Source organism: Callithrix jacchus, chromosome 13 (assembly GCF_049354715.1).
Source record: "Callithrix jacchus isolate 240 chromosome 13, calJac240_pri, whole genome shotgun sequence".
Taxonomy (NCBI): domain Eukaryota; kingdom Metazoa; phylum Chordata; class Mammalia; order Primates; family Cebidae; genus Callithrix; species Callithrix jacchus.
In genome coordinates this window covers 34,231,115-34,253,208 of record NC_133514.1, presented here as the reverse complement: position 1 = coordinate 34,253,208, position 22,094 = coordinate 34,231,115, and the positions used below count along the sequence as shown (strand labels likewise).

Below are 22,094 nucleotides of genomic sequence, written 5' to 3'. Positions count from 1 at the left end.
ATGGTCGAACGCTTAATATTTATAGGCATTTAAAAAAGACCTTGACATGTAACACTTAATTCTCATATCTGTGAGGAAGCTAATATTTGCATTTTGCTTGAAGAAACCAGGGTACAAAGAGGCTAAGTAACTTGATCAGACTGTGTTCATTAACCAGAACCTCTGCATTACACTATTTCTCATCAACATAGAATAGTACAGAATAAAAATACTATAGTTCATGTGAATGATACCTTGGCAATTAGGAGACATCCCTGCCTCTGTTAATCTTTGGCCATTTTTCTTTCCAGAGCTTTGTTGATTTATTTGCCTATCATTTACATGTGTAAGTACCAGGTGTGAGTCTGGGTCCACAAAGCATGTAACTTTGTCTATAACTGAACTTAGTTCGTCTTAATTTTTCTTATGGCAAAAACATAATCTTGTATAAATCTCATATCTCCCTCAGGTTTGTGTCTTTTTCTCAGGTTGTGTCTAGATTCCGCTGGGGACCCCAGGTACTACTATGCCACAGGGAGCTATCAGGGCCTCTGTCCTTTGAGATACTCATGTCTCCATCTGATTCTTAGTTCCTGACCACAAGGACTCTCCACATCTGGATATCTCTCAGCTGCTCCTTTACAACTCAGAAGCAGATTGAAACTCATTCCACTCTTGGGAAGGAAGCCAAGTGGGGCTGCCTAATGCTCCTCACCACTACAGCGTCTGCACTCCAGTGCTCCTGTATTCTCTTGAACAGGAGGAGCTCTGTAGCCTTGTCCTTAAGGACCCTACACTTGGGAATGTCGCTAGAAAGCAGCTCAGGGTCACTCTGCTCTTGGGTTCCTCAAATATTGGTAGAATTTTTATTCTGTCATTTCTAGTCTCCTCCCTTTATCTCTGACATGAGGAAGAAGCTGACTCAAGTTACATATAACTTGTTTCCCTCCTTTCTCTGATAATTTTATTCTCCTATTTAGGGAAAAAATTAATATTAACTGATTATGTGTTCTACCAAATCTTCCAAAACTCAAAAGATAAGACTTAACTCTTCAAATGTCTATGCTCTGTCATATCTATCCTTCCTTCCTTGAGGCAGGGGGGATGCTCAGGTGCTCAGACAGGAGGAGGGACCATGGGATACAGAAACGAGCAAAGTACCTTTATCTAAAAATACCAATCTACTGTTCACATTTGAGTACATATTCAAGTATGTTATTTATAGCAGCCATATGACTGGTGGGGTTGACTCTACCTCGAAATTTGAATGTGTTTTAATTTGGCTTGACGTATCAGGGTTCTCTCTTCTACTACTGTATGGGCTTAACTATGGGTCTATTGCATAAAGTGATAAAGGTCTATTTCAAAGACAGTGATGATCAAGAATTTTATTCAATGTTGTATGGAGAGACTCTCTCTTCTGTACATGTAAATTAAGATGCTTGTGTGAACCCCAAAAATCTGAGACAGGTCTCAGTTAATTTAGAAAGTTTATTTTGCCAAAGTTGAGGACACACACCTGTGACATGGTCTCAGGATGACATGTTTCCATGGTGGTAAGGGCACAGCTTGGTTTTTTACATTTAGGGAGACATAAGACATCAATATATATAAGATGTACATTGGTTCTGGTTCTGTCTGGAAAGGTGTGACAAGTTGAGCAGGGAGGGTGCTTCCGGGTCACAGGTAGGTGAGAGACCAACCGTTGCATTTTTTTTTTTTTTAAGATGGAGTTTCACTCTTGTTACCCAGGCTGGAGTGCAATGGCACAATCTCAGCTCACCGCAACCTCTGCCTCCTGGGTTCAGGCAATTCTCCTGCCTCAGCCTCCTGAGTATCTGGGATTACAGGCACGTGCCACCATGCCCAGCTAATTTTTTGTATTTTTAGTAGAGACGGGGTTTCACCATGTTGACCAGGATGGTCTCAATCTCTTGACCTCATGATCCACCCACCTCGGCCTCCCAAGGTGCTGGGATTACAGGCTTGAAACACCGAGCCCGACATTCTTTTGAGTTTCTGATTAGTCTCTCCAAAGGAGGCAATCAGATGTGCATTTATCTCTGAGTAGAGGGATGACTGAACAGAATGGGGGGCAGGTTTGCCCTTAGCAGTTCCCAGCTTGACTTTTCCCTCTAGCTTAGTGATTTTGGGGGTCCCAAGATTTATTTTCCTTTCACACTGGTAATCCTGGTTTCTGCTTGCAGCCACTTTGTGAAGTATAGTTGTCAGACTGAACAGAAAGCTACTTGCAGAAAAGTGTAACCCAGATTATTGAGGGAAACAAGATTTGAGTCATCATCATACCATGCTTGAAGCTTTCAACTATCTTTGGACATCTCGGCGATTATGCAGATCAGTTATCTTTATTATAAATTTTAAATATCTGCTCCAGTAATTGATTTTGAGAACACCTTAGTAGATATAGATTAATAATAAAATTGATAGATGTGGGGCATGCCGTTTAAAATTTTGAGACTATTCTCAGAAACACTTAGTCAATGTATAATACTTCTGAGTATTTCAGATAGTTTCTTTGCACTTCCATCAACAATAAATAGTACTGATCCTTTTTGTCTCTGCTACTCTGCTGGGAGAAACATAACGTAATGTCAGTCTTCTTCATTTCTTTATTTCCTATAACAGATTTCATCTTAGGTGAAAGTATAACTTAAATTTGCCAATTTATGGTATATCATCTTTTGGTTAAAGACAATTCAGTTTCAAGCAATTATGTAGCCAATTCAAATTTTAACTTGCCCTCAGGGCTACTTTTCCTCTTTCCTCGCCATGAGAAAGGACTTGGTAAATAAATGCTGTACAGACAGGCTTACCTGACCTCATGGGATGGAGAGGAAAGCCTATGGACCCTTGCCTTGTCTTCTAAGCCCTCAGTGGTCTCTGCTCATGGCTGCCCTCCCTGACTCTTGGACGGGGGTTGAGGATCAAGACTGTAACTGTGGATGCATATAGGTGTTGACTTGATTTTTGTCATGGCCTGTTTTTCCTCCCAAATGATTCAGTTCCATGTTACCTTTGGCTGGCACTTGTCCATGTCTTCTAAGGTGTCTGAAATAGCCACTATATCTCCAGTCTGGGACATTTGCCCCGGAACTGTCATGATACTTCCTCTAGGCCATGACAGCTCCATCAAGACTTCTAACCTGAATCATCTGTGACCTTTCACAGCCATGTCAGCACATCCATGTAACTCCTGGTCTCATACGATCAGAGTAATTGACGTGTAATTCTGGCTCTGTCTCTAACTAATTGAACTCCATGTTACCAAATAATATTGCCATGGACTGACTAACCTTCTGAGCTAATATTTCTCATAGTTAACTAACACCTACATCCACCACACATAGATTTCCATATTGAATGTGGGACACAAAAGCCCATCTACTTTTTTTATCTTTCATAGGAACTAATATGACTTCAGGGATTTAAGCTTGTTAAGGAAGCCATAATGTACTTTTCTGGGGCTTGTTTTCCCTCTCTGATCTATTAGGTTGGCGCAGAAGTAATTGCGGTTTTAATACTTCTTCACTGTAAATCTATTCCATTAATGAGAATGGAAAAGATGGGCATTCCATTCAGTTTTTCTTATCTAACACTTTGTTTTCATAATTCAGCTACTTCCTACATTGACATTTGTCTGATGCTTTCTGAGATTATAAGATGCCAAGGAAGAAGCTAAGATCTAAAGGTGTTCTCTTAATAGTGTGATGAAAATTGTTGAAGTGTTTATTACTGGCAGTCTTCTAAGAATTACCTGTTCATAGTTCTTTCCTATGATTGTGAGGTATTTGTTTTGTTAAGCATAATCGTTTTACATATACATATATTACAGGGTGAAAAAAATCTAGACTACATATATATCATAATCTTTATTGATTTTATATAAAATATGTAATTGATATATATTTTATATGTAGTCTAGATTTATTTCCATTGATTTACTCAACAAATACCACTTATTGGGCCTATTGTTTTCAAAAATGTATGCTTAGAGTCCCCATTCTCATGAACTTAGAGTCACATAGAAGAAATTAATTGAATAACCAATAGGATAATCACTATAATAAAGGCATTATTCTAAAGTGAGATACATGCTTTGAATAATGGGAAGAACAATTGAGAGAGTTACAATATGACCAAGACATGAATGTAAAGCAAGCTTTTCTTTAGGAAATGATATTTGAACGGAATTGTTGCAAGTATTTTTTTCTAAGTGTCTTCCTTTTCACCTTTTTATGACATTTTATTTCAAAATTGTATGTAATTGGATAACATCCCCATATTTGCGTCAGAAAGCCCAAAAGATACTTCAAAATATAGGTAATCATCTCAATAGCTACTAAACATTTGATAAAATTCAACTCCTATTCACATGACTTGGATATTTCTCACTTGGTTTGTTCCTAAGCATTTTCAACTTGTTTGCTTTTTTGTTTTAGTTTGCCTTTTGTGTTTTCAGTATTTTTCCTTTCCTATTGTATATAGAATTGATTTCTAATTGTATAGGAAAGCTATGTTTATGCAGTTATCTTTGGCACTATTTATTGTCTCATAAGCTCTGATTTAAAAATAATTTCTTTCAGACCTTTTGGGTAAACAATCAAATTACACCAATTCAATCTTTGTCTTATTGCATTGCCTCAAGTACATTGTTTAATTCATAGTGATAATAGAAATACTGGCCCTATTACCGAATGTAATTGGAAATAATTATTTTCACCAATATATGTGAGGATTGTTGTAGGATTCTTGTATATGATCTTTATCACATTATGGTAGCACCCTTTTACTACTGAGACTTAATTATCAAGAATGGGGTTGAATTTGATCAAATGCTTTTTATGCATCTATTGAGATAACCAGGCATTCTTTCCTTTCATGTTTGCTAAAGTACTGAATCACATTAATAGGTGAGTATATGTTTCATCCTCTTTGCATTTCTGAGAAAAGCTCTTCTTTGTCATGAAGTACCATTCTTTCAATATGGTACTGGCTTATTGAAAGAGTCAATGAACTTAGATTTTGAAAATCTATAATTGAATTTGAGTTTTTTAATAGGTATCTGACTCTGCTCGAGTCACTTATTTTTTATTAACCTTACTTCCCTCACGTGTAATATGAGTACATTCTACACAAAGTAGCTATTAGAAGGATGTGAAATTGTTAAAATTTTTATGTAGTGAAAGTGTCATTTATTACACTTATTACTCAAGAGAACTGAGCGATTATACTTAAATTCCCCACATAGTAGGCATGAGATACATGATACGCTATCAATGAAGATGAACTGAGTGCATAGAATTACCACTTTGGGCAGCTATACTTCATTCCAATGGCTTAGCTCCATCAAGTGAATGAGGAGCCCCAGGCGCACAGATGGTACTTTCATTTTCCCCAAGATTGCACCAATGTTACAAATACTATCATAGTTTTTTTTGAGGGTTCACTGATCCCAACCAATAATCATTAGCTAGTAGCTTGGCAACTTCCTCAAGAATAAAGACTTATTTTGATGGTTACTTAGAAAGAAAATGGCCCGTGGGATGATATTTTGAAGATTGTCCACTAGATGGCATTACAAGCCTGTTGGAATTGCTTTAACTAGCCATTTCTTTACCAGTTAAATACTAATTAAAGATATTAGTAAATGGAAGTTAGTGACATAGCACTATCTTTGAGAAAGTTGTCTGTCCCTATTTGTTTGAATATAAGCTAAAAGTAGCAATGACATAAAGCCACTAGGGACAGATTCCTTTAGCCCTTACTTGAAAGCAATCACCTCTGTACGGAAAATAATTCATCTATAGCAAATGGACAGGACTCCCAGAAAAACAAAAAGTTGAAGATACTTTATCAAGAAAACTAAACATTTTTGTACTCAATTGAATTACCTAAGCTCTTTATGAGATAAGTGGATTCCAAAAAAATGCTTAGATAAGTATGTCAACGACAGCATTAAACATGGCTTTGAAAAAACGCCGAGCAGAAGGACAATGATGAAATAATTTTAGGTTTAACTCACAGAGGGTAACTTGTTCTGTCACCTCTTTGGGATTGCTGTTAGCAACAGAATACTTAAATGAATGGAATTAAGTTTGTAATAACAAATAATATAAAGATGATTCTTACTAATTTTTATGATGGGAATTAACTGAACTTGGAGCCAGGACTTTCGATGGGGATGCCAAGCATTTATCCACCCTAAACAAGCTGGCTTTTTGTTTTATTCTACTCTAACACTTCATTCATTCCCTCCACACATTTCCACCTCCTCCTGTTCACTTTACTCACTTTTATATTAAAGAATGACACTTGACCGGGCATGGTGGCTCACGCCTGTAATCCCAACATTTTGGGAGGCTAAGGTGGGCAGATCACTTGAGGCCAGGAGTTCGAGACCAGCCTGGCCAACATGGCAAAACCTGGTCTCTCTCAAAAATGTAAGAAATCAGGTGGGCATGGTGGCATGCATCTATAATCCCAGCTACTCAGGAGGCTGAGGCCAGAGAATTGCTTGAACCTGGGAGGCAGAGGTGGAGGTTGCAGTGAGCCGAGATCATGCCACTGCACTCAAACCTGGGCAACAGAATGAGACTCCAACTCAACACAAAACAAAAGAATAAGACACATTACCTCTCTTGAATCCCTTGAGGAAGAAAGAACGCACCCAAATCAGAAGTTCATACTCTTCAGAGTAAAGTAATCTATGGGTGCCATTTTGAGTCATTGGTGGAAATGCCTTCAGAACACATACTAGAACTTTGAGTTGTCAGCGCAGCTCATGCCCAGTCCTCATACGTTGAATATTCGTATTATTACAGGCTTGAGATAATTGCCTATCAGGTTTTAAAGGATTCTTTTTGCAGTGATAATAGATATTTCATCAACAATTTATGATTTTTATAAATGGACATGCCTGAAGAGGAAGAAATGATTTTCCAATGGCTAGGGAGTCTTAGAAGTAGAAAAAATACCCCAAAGACATAACGTCTCATGATCTTATAACCTAGAGTCAAAATCTCATAGACCTCAGGAAACCGAAGAGAATTAACACAACCTTCCTGTGTTAAAATTTTAGCTGCAGATTTTGCCTCACCGTTTGAGGAATTCTGTCTTCCCAGTTAATGAGTAAATGGTCAACATTTTAAGACATGCCAATCTCCTGAAATCAAAGTTCAAGTAGAAAGTTCTCAGTCAGGTTGCCTAGTTTACAAGTGTCAAGTCATGCTGACTAAGGGGCCGGAGTGCTGAGAGGTAGGGGGGAAGGAGTCACACCGTCACACAGGTCATGTGAATAGCTTGCTCTGTTCTAGGACTGGGGAGCTCTCTGGTGCTCCGGTCAGAGTTCCTAACCAATAGGAGAGGGAGAAGCTAGAGCTGCCCCTTTTAATTCAGTGGGAGAAAAATGTTTGGAATGTTCCTTACGTAACTGTGACCTTAATTCAGTAAAACATGCCTGGGCAGGTAAGACAAAATCTACCGTCAAGTAGATAGCTGTCTGAAGGGTGTACTTTTAACTTTTCAAATACAGAAGTGCTTATCATGGAATAATACTGTCACAGACACAAAGTGAGACTATAATGTAATGTGATTCATTTTGAAAAATCAAGCATAAGAGAATGGTACATACTCAATAACTCTTTTCAGAACGCTTCTTGATGAATCTTGATAACTCTTGTCTTTTTGATATGAGTTGAAAAGAAATTATTTAGGCAGACAGTGAGGGTGAGGAAGTCCTTGGCAAGGTTTTCCTTTCAATGAAAAGCAGTCCTCAGATCATTTTCTTCTCTATCAAAGAGCAACCAATAGAGTCAAGCTGCAGACGTTGACAAGCCAGCTAGAAGCCTGCATGGGTGAATGCCCACAGTTGAAATAGACAATAGAAAAAGGCTACCTGGGATTAGGCATAATCAGAATGGTGGCTCCACCTTCCCTTTCTCCTTGACAGCCACTTGTACAGAAAGGAGCAGACAAGATGGCACTGGCCAAATGGACAGCCTATTTGCATAATAAGACTAGGGTGGAGCAACTGGCCTTCCCTGGATGCTATGTGAATGCCACACCTGGTGGGACCAAACTGTGGGCCCTAGGTGAATCAGACACTGCCTCCTCAAACCTGCCTAGAAAATCTGTTGCAGTTTGCTGCAGGCTGGCTTTTCCCTTTTGAACCTCTCTCTCTGCTCTTCTCTCTTTCCTTCTGCCTATTAAACTTCCCACTCCCTAACCCATCCATGTGTGTCTGTGTGGTTAATCTTTGTGCCAGGTGACGAACCCTGGGTACTTACCCCAGATGATGATGCCACTTCATTTTGAGAATAGATTGGAGTTTTGGAAACAGCTGCCATGTCGGAAGCTTCAAGTAGTTGGAGAGAATCGTATAGAGAGCAGAATCACTGGAAAGGCAGAAGCTACAGATTTGACCCTTTTTTTGTTTTGTCTTTCCTTTTTCAAATAGCAGCTACTTTAGATTTTTCAAAGATTGATCCTGCCTGTGGTAAGGGTAGCTTGAGATACAGAGTTGATATGGTAACATGTGCTCCTCTCCCAGTGAAAGTATACAGCGATTTGGACGGTCACCTCGATGGCCTTTAAAGGACTTGGTACATCAAAATTGGATATACTGGCAGAGGAAGCCTAGAGCTAAAGACTTGAGATTTTTGGGGTCATGTTTCATTATAAGGAATTCCAAAAATCATGTGAATTTCTCCTGATTCTGAAATTTCATGCAATTTTCTACAGTAAAGTCTAATGCTCTAGGAATATGTTTTGGGATTACTTTTATTAAAGTGAAGTGTGCTTTATTTGCATTTAGGATAATTGGATTTGGCATATAGGAACCATGAGAAAAGACTAACAAGAAACCTATGCTTTGAGATTAAGATCTTCCATGGAAAATTGACTTAATCCAACTTCTGTCTTTTTTAGTGATAGAATCATAGGATTTAGACTAACACTGAAAAAAATGAGAGCTTTGGATTGGGTGAAAAGGAAGCTTCTGAACCTTCTGCCCTGGTGATGTTTGAGTTGGAAATGTGATACATAGCAGCCTATCCAGAAAGTTTTAAATTTTGTGTTGCCCAGTTTCAGGAAGAATAATGACTTCTTCACTGGCAACTTATCATCATCAGTATTTTTAAAATTCAAGCAGAATTTATCGTTTGCAGAGGCTGGGAATTTGTCAGTCTTGATCAAAATATTTGCAAAAGATAGCTGAGAAGAAATAAGAAAAAGTAGCATCCTTTATTGATAACTGTAAATTTTTATTATTTGATTTTTGAGACAGGATCTCACTCTGTTGCCCAGGCTGGAGTGCAGTACTGTGATCTCAGCTTACTGAAACCTCTGCCTCCTGGGCTCAAATGATCTTCCCACCTCAGCCTCCTGAGTAGCTGGGACCACAGATGCATGACACCATGCCTGTCTACTTTATTTATTTATTTTTTTGTGGAGGTATAAAAGGTATAACCCAGTCTGGTCTTGAACTTCTGAACTCAAATGATCCTCCCACCTTAGCCTCTCAAAGTGCTGGGATTATTGACATAAAGCACTGTGCCTGGCCTGATTCTTGTAAATTAAAGCAAGTCATGATGAAGCTTTGGAGCTGCATAGATCACCTATATTAGCTATATCTAATAAGCTATGTATCATGCATGTGACTTGTATATGTGACATGTATAAAACTATGTTAAATTTGGAAAACATTCTCCAAGAATTTCTTGCTTTATAATTTTTGTCTTTCCCTTCTTATTCACATACTCTCCTTCCATAAAACAAGTAGGCGACTAAAATATGATCGTCTTCCTCATTAAAGGAAATCGGACCTTTTATATTATAAGCCTCCCTCTCTCTAACAAGTCAAAAGTAGCCTTTCATTTCATCCTGAAAGGCTTTTAGGAGCAGAAGTGAAGAGGCAGCTAGAAAAGGGTAGACAGGAAAGAATCCTGAACGTGGGAGCGAGTGCCACCTTTGCTTTTGAACAGCCTTGTGCCTTGAGGCAAATCACAGGGCTTCTTCTGGCTTCAGTTTTCTGAACTGTAGAATGTGAAGTTTTGAACCAGAGTTTCCAAGACAGTGGATCTGTAACCAGTCTGCACGTTAGAATCACCTGTAGGCTTTGAAGGAGATGAATTCCTTGTAGTAAAGAATAGTGATGTATCCCCAGAGCCTAGGACATGGCACTTAGTTAACGTTGCCAGACTTGGCAAATAACCCAGGACATCCAGTTAAATTTGCATTTCAGATAAACAATGAAAAAATGTTTAGTATATATGGGTCCCAAATATTTATCTGACAACCCTATGCACAACGGTCAAAGTTTGTTTGTGGAATGAATGAGTATCATTGAGCCTCTACCCATGGACATTTCAGATAAGGAATGCCATGTAGTAGGGGCATATGTTTCAATAGCGTTTTCAGTCACATCACATGGAAATCTCGTATTTACTCTTTTCCCAAGCTTTACTAGTCTTGATTGAAGCAGTTTTTCACCCTCTGACAAGAATTATTATATCGATTGGGATGCTTTATGTCCTAAGTAAAGTATACTGTGATTAAAATAGCTCAAACCATAAGGAAATTTATGGGTTTACTTAATGAGAGGTCTGGAGCTAAGATGACATCATCCAGGACCCAGGTGTTCCCATCATCTTTCTGCTGGGACACCCTCAGTGTGCTGGCTTTCACTTTTAGGTTTGTTGTGTTACGTTTTCAACATGGCTGTTGTATGTCCATATATCATGTCTTCACATAAATATATTCAGAGAAAAGAAGGAAGGGCCGTTTTGTGTTCATGTCTTTTCAACAGGAGAAAAGAAATCTTTCCTAAGGATTTCTACCCTAGAAAACGTTTTCTTAATAATCACTGGCCAGAATTGGCTCAGATGCTCATGCCCAAGCCCAAAGAAAGGCTGCAATGGAACAGTGAGATGTTTTCACTCTTCCTGTTGGGAGGCAAACTCTGTAATAACAAAGGAGGTGGCTGAAAATTAAATGTCATGAAGGCAACTGGGTGTCATCCTTATTACATCTAGGAATCTAGGATAATTTTTCCTTTCAGATGACACCAGTACATGAATGGGTTCTTGGCTGATAGACCAGTCTGGAGGAATGGGGAATACATCACTCTTCAAGAGGTGATTTATTTGAAGGCTTCGATGCATTAAAATCTCACCGGAAACAAAAAACTCTACACTGGTCCCAGAGTAGTCCATTAGCTGTGCTATCATTTACCTAGATTGATTAGAGCCTTTAAAATACACAATGACATCCCTTTGTGAACAGAAAAAAAGAATCTTAAGGAATGCTTTTTTGTTTGTTTTTTGAGACGGAGTCTTGCTCTTGTCGTCCAGGCTGGAGTGCAGTGATGGGATCTCTGCTCACTGCAACCTTCATCTCCCAGCTTCAAGCAATTCTCCTGCCTCAGCCTCCCAAGTAGCTGGAATTACAGGCATGTGCCACCATACCTGGCTAATTTTTAGTAGAGATGGGGTTGCACCATGTTGGCCAGGCTGGTCTTGAACTCCTGACCTCAGGTGATCTGCCCGCCTCTGCCTCCCAAAGTGCTAGGATTACAGGGATGAGCCACCACATCTGGCTTGAAGAATGCTTTTTTCTTGTTCTGGTGTTCACCTCAGTTTTTCATATCAAAAATATGGCAGAAAATCTCACTGTATATACACACACAAATTTTAGAACTGCCAGAATCCTCATTTCACAAGGTGGGGGGGGCTGCTTCTCAGTTAGAATTCACCCAAGTGTACTTTCATTCTTAAGTACACTATTAGAGGAAGGTAATATAGATGATAATTTCTTTTGATACCAGTGACTGCTGAAGATTGTGAAAGTGCTCTGCATGCTTGTTTTAACCTGCAATCACTTTGATCAGGGGACGCAGACAAGGTGTTGGAGTGCGAGGAATACTTAACTAGCCTCAAGGCCTGCAAAGGCGCTTTGGCCCAGATTTTCACACCATGTTATATGCTTTTGTTCATCATGTAAGCAGGGTGGGCTGTGGAGGTGAATTGTTCCACAGTGCTTCTAAAACACATATTCAAGTGTATTTTCCCAAAGCTCGTGTAGAATTCCAAGTGGTATAGAAAATACACTGAAAATGCCACATATGGAGAAGAGAAAATAAAACTAGTATTTAATGAAAAGCTTTGGTATGCCAGACGTGACGCTAAATGTCTGACATCCTTGGATTTATTTAATCTTGAAAACAATGTTTTGAGTTATTTAATGAGCTATTGATTCACCCAAGGTCATATAATCTAATGAACATCAGAGACAGAATGAGAGCTATTGCCAAACACTACATCTGCAAAGGAAGATATGTGAAGTTTTTACAAATACACACTTGATAAGGAAGGTTTTTCTTCGGCTGTATATTTGTCTATTAAAACAATTTCTGCTTAGAGTTGAATGTCAGAGTGGGCTTTATACCCAGAACAGTACTGGCATCATTGGTGAGATACCCAATCAGAGATTGTTTTCTTGAATGATCTGCACATTTTCTTTTGTCCACTGACAAGGATACGTACCTTCTCTGGAGTTCATTACACATTCCAAGCATAGCAAATCAAACATTAATTATTCTCAGGAAGAGTCGTCAAAGTTCTCTTCCTTCTTCGAGTGATAGGACGGAACAGTAAAAACTAAAACGTTGAGTACTCAGTAGTTAAGCAGTATCTGATCCAATAGCCCAATTTTCTTTTCCTGAAATTTTAGTTTAGATTCAGAGTGTACATGTGCAGTTTGTTTCCAAGGTACATCGTGTGATGCTGTACAAATCACCTAGGGTAGTGAGCATAGTACCCGACAGGTAGTTTTCTGTCCCTTGGTTCCCACCCTCCCAGTCTTGTATTCTCCAGTGTATCTTGTTCCCATCTCTATGTCCACATGCACCCAATGTTTAGCTCCCATTTGTAAGTGAGAACATGTGGTATTTCCTCTTCTGTTTCTTGTTAGTTCACTTAGGATACTGACCTCCAGCTGCATCCATCCAACATCCTAATTGTTACAGATCCTATAATTCTACACTGCTCCCTCACTTTCTGAGGGTAAAGGAGGGAGAAGAACATAGATTTTTGTGCTGAAGGAATACATGGCTTTGACTCTTCTTAAGCTAGTAAATTTGAGTTGTAGCACAAAATAGCATATTTTTTTTTTTTTTAAGACAGGGTCTCACTCTATTGCCCAGGCTGGAGTTCAGTGTTGTGATTTCAGCTCACTTCAATCTCCACCACCTTGGGTTCAAGGGATTTTCCTGCCTCAGCCTCCCAAGTACCTGGGATTACAGGCATGCGCTACCACACCCAACTAATTTTTGTATTTTTAGTAGAGATGGGGTTTCACCATATTGGCCAGGCTGGTCTCCAACTCCTGACCTTAAATGATCCACCCACCTTGGTCTCTCAAAGGGCTGGAATTCCAGACATGAGCCACTGTTCCGGGCCCAAAATAGCATAGTTTCTAAATCTCGAGCTGTGTGTTAGCTCCTTAAAAAGCTCTGATGTATGTATAGGTGTGTGTAGTGGTCATTTGAAAAGCAGGTTGGACTTTGGGGGAAGCCTTGAGAATACTCTGAAGAAAATCATGCAATGGATTCTCGTTATTGCTGGAAAAAGATGGAAGGAAGAATTTAAAGGTAAATTAGTCCAGTAAGAAAAAAAAAAACAACAAAAAACACCGCCCAAAGATTCTTACAGAAACTTTTCCAATTCCTGGTAACATGGACATAGTAAATGTTTGATTTGCTGTTCAACATAGAAAATGTATTTATTCAGCAATCCTTTACTGAACATCTTCTATGTATCGGATACTGATATAGAAATATAAAAGCATTGTAAATTGACATACAGAGATAGGAAGTGTCACAACAAGAGAGATACCAAACTTCAAGGAGAAAGGTGGAAACAAATTCTAAAGCATTCATTCTTTAGTGTGACTCATGAATGCCAGGTCAACTTTATACTGTCTCAGCCAGCTTGTTATATAAGCTATCAGTGAGGCCCAAGGCCCTTGAAAATTCCGCGCACTTAAAAAAAAGTGTCTGTTTTTTGCACATTTAACGATATGTAAAGAACCTGTGAGAAAAGTGGTTTTGAATAGAACTAATAATTACAGACAGTATGAAGAAATGTGATGTTGGTGTTTTAAATAGTTTAAGTCAAAGATTTCAGCCTAGGACATAAATTTCAACTTCGTTACCCAAAAGAGATAGCTACGGATTTCAGTATTTTAAAAAATGTAGCTCATTCTCAGAACTCTAACTTAATATTAACTTTCACTTAGAGAAATAGCTTTTGAAATCTGACCTGAGCCAAAGACAAACATCTGATAATGCTCTAGATCGGAGAATGATTCTGTGCTACTTCCAGTGTTTGTCTTGTCTATTTCTGATTTGTTTCCAAACTCAGAGGTGGGCAGGACATTATGCTTATTCCAAAACTCCAGCATTACCTAGAGTTGCAGACCAGGTAACCCTAGGGCAAGCCCTGCCCATACTTGGCATTAGTGACAGGCTGACTCACACAAGAGAAATCCTTCATGGGGTTCTTACTACTGAGTCTTCTTGGAGGAAATTTTCTCTGAACTGGAAAAGAGTTCATTGAAAGTGTGTGAAAACTCTCTTGTACCCTGGTTCATTAAGGGGTCACAGTGGATTACACAACTAAAAGGCTGGGTTCCCTAATGGTCGATGAAACCAGGAAGAAGCCTCATCCAAAAAAATGCTAAACAAATGAATTAAAACTTGAGTAGTAGATTGCCCCAATATTCAGAAAATGGCTGCGAAGATTTTCAGTTTTCATTCCAGGATTGGGCTCCTGAAGATACACAGTGTCTCAAACAGGTCTCATCTATGATTTTTTAAAAATAAAATTTTAGCTAAAACAGCTGGTAGATGGGTTTCCTTGACATCTTTATAGAATCCCTTAAACCTACTCAACAAAAATATACTGGAAGACCCCACGTAAAAGGACTTCGAAAGGCCATTTAGCCCAGTGTGTCTCAGTTGCTGTGTCACACCCCACAAATCAGTTCAAATATCTCATTGTCCTTTTAAAGATTCCCATTGATCTTTCATTTCTCTACTAGTCTAACCTCATTGCTAATGTATTCCATAGGTGTAATAGGAACAAGGAGAATGATCCTAATGTTCTGCAAATCTACACTACTCGCAGAGGGAAAACCAGTTCTGAACTTGATGTTACAATCGAGACTTTGGCTTATTGTAGAGTGATTTAGTTTCTCTCTCTCTGGCTGAAAGCAGGACATCTAATACCTTTTAAGGTATCTAGAAAAGAGGTATTTCCATCTTCACAGATTCTTCATGGACAGTCTTCTTTGAGTTTTAAACCTTGCATCTGTTTTCTCCATATTTTCTTAACCAAAGCATATCCCACTTCGTCTGGGCACCGAGTCTCCTGGGTTAAGGCTTTAATTCATGTTTCTCTTTTCCTTTCCAATGTATTTCTGTGATTGGCTCTCATTCATATCCCATAGCATCTAGTGCCCATATACTGCAAAGAGCTCACCATGTTCCCTGGTGCATTCATATTTGTGCATATGGTATGTATCAAAACAGTTTTTAATTTCATATAGCTGTGCAGTCACTGCTGGTGTCTACTGCTTCTAGAAACCTTGCCAGTACCATCTGTAGACACTTTAATTATGTTTTATGACCAGAGGGCAACTGGCAGGAATTAACTATGTTATGATTGTATTTAATGAAATTTCAGGGTTCCAATGCTTTAGCTCAGAAACAATCCCAGCTGGCCTTCAGTAGGAGACAGAGGTTAACAAGACCCCCACTTCAATGGCAGTGATCTGTCTCAGAGTCAGCAAATACTGTTGACACTGAAGAGTAGCAGAACTCAGATCCTACACAAATATCACCTATTGGCTGGTCAAGATAATAGGACTGGGTATGTAAATGACAGTAACAGAAAACTTCTCTGGGTGCTGGGTGTACCTTTTTGGGATCAGGAGGAATTACTGTGACTAGCACTGGGATCACAGCAAATTAGAGTCAGGCTGACTTGCTGCTGCTTTAAGGACTCTCCATGAAAAAAAAAATACTCACTAAATTGAAGGAAATGAGCTTGGTTAGCTGACCCTCTGTGTAGCAGGTGACCTGGATGTAAGGGTGTGCAGGATCTCTATGGAGCCATGTAGACCAATGTTGATTCAGCTGATCTGCAAAATTGTCCCCTCCCTCCCTCAGTAGTCTACCCTAAAGTGGCATGATTCATATATGACCACAGATTAACAGTTACGTTCCTTCTACAATTTACTTAACTTTCTGATCATTTTGTTATATATAACTACCTGAGTCCCCATTATTGCCCTCCATATCAAGAGTAGTTTTTGGGGAAAGATGCACATGTACCATATACACACATTGTGGTAGGAACACCTGGGTATTTTGCATTTGTTGAAAGGGTACTTCTGCTTTTCTTATTTTGCGAGAAGAATGTTAAGTGAGTGGAACGTGGAGTTATGTACAAGAGGGAGGAAAGGAAAATAGACCTGGAATGAGTCCCTCATTATATGAGACTGGTGAGGGAATTTGTACTATTTAGAAAGAAAACTTGAGTCCAAATTTCAGAGATGAGCTGGCAAAGACAAAGAACTGGTCTCCTTGTCCTTTGTTTTAAAATTAACTTTATTATCATTTGTATACAATAAACTGCATTCATTGAAAATGTATAACTTGGTGTGTATACTTGTTAAACCACTGCTACAATCAAGAGAATATTTCTCTTATCTTCCAAAACTACTTCTTGACTCCTTTCTGTCCATCTCTCCCTTTACCCTTGCTCCCAGACAACTCAGATCTGCTTTATCATCACAGCTTTTTTTGTGTTGTCTAGGATTGTGTATAAATGGAATAATACTCTTATTTCTGAATTCTTACATTCAATATAGTGATTTTGTCATTAATTCATTTCTTTGTGTGTAAATTAGTAGTTTTTAAAATTGCTGCATAATGCCCAATTGTACAGATGCACTCCTTTCTGTTTATCCAGCACCTGTTGGTGGACATATAGATTATATCCAGTTTTGCTTCTAGTACAGAAAGCTGCAATAGATTGTTTCCAATTTTTGATTATTTTGCATAAACTTCTATAAATGTTTGTGTACAAGTCTTTGGACATATGTTTTCATTTCTTTTGTGTAAATATTTGGGAGTGGAATGTCTGTGTCATATGTTTAACTTTTCAAGAAATTACAAAACAGCGTTTTCAAAGAGATTGTACCATATTACATACCCACCAGTGAAGGATGAGAGTTCCAGTTGCTTGACATTGTCACTTACATTTATTATTGCTCAACTTTTTAATTATAGTCATTCTAATGGATGGATAGTGGCATATCATTGTAGTTTTAATTTCAGCTTACCTGATGAATAATAATTTCAATTTCCCTGAATAATGTGCTTTTTATCTTTTTATGCCATTCATTCATTTTATCTTTTTATGCCTTCATTAGTGAAATGTCTGTTCAAATTGTTCATTTCTTACTGAATTCTTTGCTTTCCTATTATGAAGATGTAAGGGGTCTTTATATAGTCTGGAGACAAGTTCTTTGTTGTTACATACTTTGAATCTTTTTCTACTACTCTGTGGGGTGTTTTTTAAATGTACTTAACCATGTCTTTTTCAAAGAGCAAAAGTTTTCAATTTTGCTAAGTCTGATGTTTTCCTTTAAAGTTCATTGTTTTTGTTCTAGCTAAGAAGTCTTTAGAAAACCCAAGGCCGTAACATTTCTCCATTCTATTCTTGGAATTTTATTGCGTTAGGCTTTAACTTAGGCTTATGATAATTTTGAGTTAATTTCTGTATGCAGTTTGAGGTAAGAATTGATATTTTCAAGTATGGATATCTGATTGTTTCAGGACCACTGAATCTCCTTGACACATGTATTAAATGTCATTGGCTGTAAAAGTATGGATCTATTTCTGGACTCTATTCCGTTGCATTGTTTCAGATAGCAATTTTTATGTTGATACAACAACACTGTTTTGATTACTGTAGATGCTACCAGTTCTCCACTTTGGTTTTTTCCAAAATTGTTTGAGCTACTCTAGATCTATCAAATTTCTAAATAAATTTTAGGATCAGCTTGTCAATTTCAGTGTTTCACTGAATGCCTGTTGAAATATTGGCTGGGATTGCTTTGAATCCATACATCAATTTGGTTAGAACTGACAGCTTAACAATTGATTCTTCCAATGAACTAAGACTTGGAATCTTTCGATAAATTGATACATGTTTTATTTCTCTATTTATGAGATTCTTCCATCATTTCTCTCAGCAGTGTTTTGTAGTTTTCCGTGAGGTGTACTCATACATCTTAAATATATTCCCAAGGTTTGTTTTTTCCTTTTTTACTCTTAAAGATCAAATATTTAAAATTTATTTTCCAATTTTTTACTGCTAGTATACAACAATACAGTCTTTTCTGGTATTAACTTTACATTCTGCAACTTCGGTAATTCATATAAATTTTAGTAGTTATTGCACGGATTCCTTGGAATTTCCCATATAAATACACATCCCATCTGTAAATAGCATCCAATTTTTTTCTTCCTTTCTTCATTTGCAGTTTTTTGTTTTATTTTTAGATGAAGTCTCATTGTGTCACCCAGGCTGGAGTGCAGTGGTGCAATCTTGGCTCAACTGTAACCTCCACCTGCTGGATTCAAGTGATTCTCTTGTCAGCCTACTGAGTTGCTGGAACGACAGATGTGTACTACCAGGCCTGGCTTATTTTTGTATATTTGGTAAAAATGGGGTTTTGCTATGTTAGCCAGGCTGGTCTTAAACTCTTGACCTCAAGTGATCTACCTGCATCTGTCTCCCAAGGTGCTGGGATTACAGGTGTGAACCCTTCATTTGCTTTTGATGGGATTTTTGTTTCACTTGTTGGTTTTTCTTTACCTTTATTTATTCTTTTATGGGCAGTTTTCACTGTTGTTCACAGGACATAACCCAGCACTACATAGAAACCTTGTCTTAGAAATGACAGTGGGAAAAGGGCATGAGCACAGCAGATGCACAGGAGCAGGTGGGGGCAACAGGATTTTTAAAGTAAGGTTGGGTATTGTTTGTTTTGAGTTTTATAAGCAATTTAGCAGAGATCCCAAACTGCTTATCATTGAGGGGCAGGAAGACAACTGATTGAATAAAGAAAATGAAGTTGCTGTGAAAGGTGTACAGTTAGCCAAAAGCAGGGCTAGACTTCAGCCTTGCGTCTGTCACACTGAAGTCCTTGGGAGCTGATTGGAAGGAAGGAAAAAATGTGTTAAAGATCTGAAGGGAACTGGATTCCCTGTGCCTGGAAAACAGTTACAGACTTTTAAACTATTAGTGATTTCCATGTCAGCCATCGGCAAAAATGCCAATTGGATACGTCTTCTCCTTCCTCTGCACACCGGCCGGGGAAGCAGTCTCAGTCTCTCAGTCTTAAATTCTGAGCCATTCTTTCTTCTCCAACAGTATTATTCTCACTTTCCAGAGTCTGTTGCCACCTTCCACACAACAAAGGCTCTCAGTTAAATTCTACCCCGTACCCAGCCCTTGATCTTAGTTACATTTTAATAAGCTGGGTCTGAAGATGTCTTAAGTTCCAAACAAGTGAAAGCAGAAGTAAAAGAACAATACATATAAAAGGGAAGGAAGTAGCAATTATTGAGCAGGTACTGCATAACATCCAGAAGTTGTTATTTAATCAAAATAAGATAAAAAATCAGATTTTTGTCTTCATCATAGATAAAAGGACTGGGTTCAAGAGGTTAAGCATCTTGTTCTAGACTGTATAAAAATGAATTTGAGAAAGAATTTGAACCTCAGTCTGAGTTTTAAATAAAGGCCCTTTTCATTGCACCCTTTTAGTTCTTCGATATTACTGAGTACCTTCATCGTATAACGTATCTGCTGACTTACCACTGACCCTGTGATATGAGATTGTATACTTGATTGCAGGAGCGTATTTGCCATTTTATTCCCCACTCCTAGCATAGGACATGGCAAATAGTAGGTACTCAATGCTTGCTTGCCTAATTAATGTAAATATCCACAAACCATGTTTCTATTTGTGTTATTTATTTTAAATGGCTGACCACATATGTTTTGAGTGGGAGTCAGATAGGTAAATAAGCAATTCACTGTACATAGTGATACCAGCGATGCTAGAGGAACAAAGAAGCACAAAGTTAAGGAAGCACAAAGAAGAGGCATCTAATGGGAGGTTACCAAAGGCTCTCAGAAGAAGGGATATTTTGATACTAAATGTGAAGAATGGTGCAGCATCAAAGACATTCCAAACAGGGTGCAGTTGTGCAAGATTGGATGTGAGAGAGGTTGACACATCTAAGAAAATGTAAATAGCTCAATATGGATGGACACAGAATGTGAGCCATAGAATAATGAGGGATGAGGGCAGAGAATAAAATAGGCACCGAATATGAGAAGACTGTGATGCTCTGTTAAGGCTTTATCCTGAGAGAGCCACCAAAGGTATCTAATCAGCAGACGGCAGGGTCAGATTTTTAATTCAGAAAGAACTTGGTGTTTTATTATGGAAAGTGGTTGAAGGGGAGAGCACATCATGGGGAGACCATGGCTGATTTCAGGTGAAAGAGGATGGTGATCTACTCTAAGGTGAAGAGTGTGGGACTGGGGCAAGTGGGCAGATTTGAGAGAAAATGTAAAAGTAATGGAATTTGGACATGGATTTAATTTTGAGAGTAAATGGAGAAAGCGTTGATAAGGACGATTCTTGGGTTTTGGGCTTGAGAAAATGCTGGGCATAGTGTCATTTAATGGCCTCTCTTGAACCCAGGTGAAGATTAGAAGAATATCACCAATGACTGTCTTCCCAGATAATTTACTAAAGCATTAAATTCATCTTTATTTCACTAAATTATTAGGTCTCCCTCCCGGCTAATATGTCGTATCTCTTTATCATAGCATCCTTTTCTGTGTCAGTAAGACTGCAAAGCTTATCTTCGTTATTGGTTCCTCCTCTTCTTGGCGCCTCCCATCCCTCCACTTTCCATTAGTCACCAAGGCCTGTTAATCATTGCTTATCAATCAGTGTCTTCTGAGTCAGCCTGTCTTCTATCCCCACCAGTCTAAGCCCTTATCCCTTGATGCCCACACTATTTCCCAGCCAGCTAGTTTTCTAGTTTGTCTCCTTACCTCCAGTTGCGCCCCAATGCACTCCATCTGGCATCCACAAGGAGTGATTTTCTTTAAACTGTTTTCATCACCTCTCTCCCTCAGATGTGTTCAGTGCAGTCTTCCCTAGCCAGATGAGTTACTCATCAGCTTCCCAGCATGCCTTATGCATTTGCACCTAGGGAACCTTTGCATAGAATGTGGCTTTCTCCTAACATTCTCCTCTGCCTTCTTAAGCAGTCTTCATTCTTTTGGGCTCAGTCCAAGCCTCCATGAGCCTTCTGTGAGCATCCATAACAATCTCTCCAGTCCCTGAAATCCTCTGGCACATAAAACCAATTTTGTTCAATTTCTTGTGTTCTCTATGTAAGTCTTGTCTCCCTAGCTGAGCAGAAGCCTCCTGAAAGCTGAGATAATATGCCACTGCCCCAGCCTGTGGTGTACATGCAGAAGGGATCTGATTCTGATCAGTCCACTTGCTGTTATTTCTTGCTGCCAGTTGCCTTTGTAATTGATCACAGATTACGCTAGTTGGATGGGTAACTGTCCACTGCATTTGAGGTGTACATGCCAGTCTAGGTCCCTGCCCAGTTAATATCAGTGACCAATGTTTGGTGCCATGATCACAACTCTGGCTTACATTCCCACACTCAGCCATTGTTCCTCATGCACACTGCTGGCTCTGAGGGGCTAGATCTGGAGAGTCTTCTATTTTGGCCAGTCATGGTGCAAAGTCAGCTCTCCTATAGGAATGTCTATCCAGGAAGCCCTGTCACTAGACCAGGTGCCTTCTGTCCTTGTGGATAGCTCCCTTTAGGAGTCCTCTTAGTAAACTAGTATAATTTCTTCTTCAGAAATCACATTTTCCTATCAAGGTTTATCTCAAGCTGTATATTTTTCTGGCTGCTG

General features: G+C 38.8%; 1 long non-coding RNA gene across 3 annotated transcripts; it reads right to left on the bottom strand.

The window, feature by feature from the left end:
• Positions 1 to 239: 239 nt before the first annotated feature.
• On the bottom strand, positions 240 to 21,330 carry LOC118146784 (uncharacterized). 3 transcript variants are annotated; one of them, XR_013525286.1, is made up of 3 exons: positions 21,207 to 21,330; positions 8,286 to 19,534; positions 240 to 7,845 (listed from the first exon to the last, which is right to left on the bottom strand). It is a non-coding gene; the product is annotated as an uncharacterized LOC118146784 (long non-coding RNA). The 3 variants fall into 3 exon arrangements; XR_004732761.3 differs by having other exon boundaries at positions 8,286 to 8,393; XR_004732760.3 differs by having other exon boundaries at positions 240 to 7,788; positions 8,286 to 8,393.
• Positions 21,331 to 22,094: the final 764 nt, after the last annotated feature.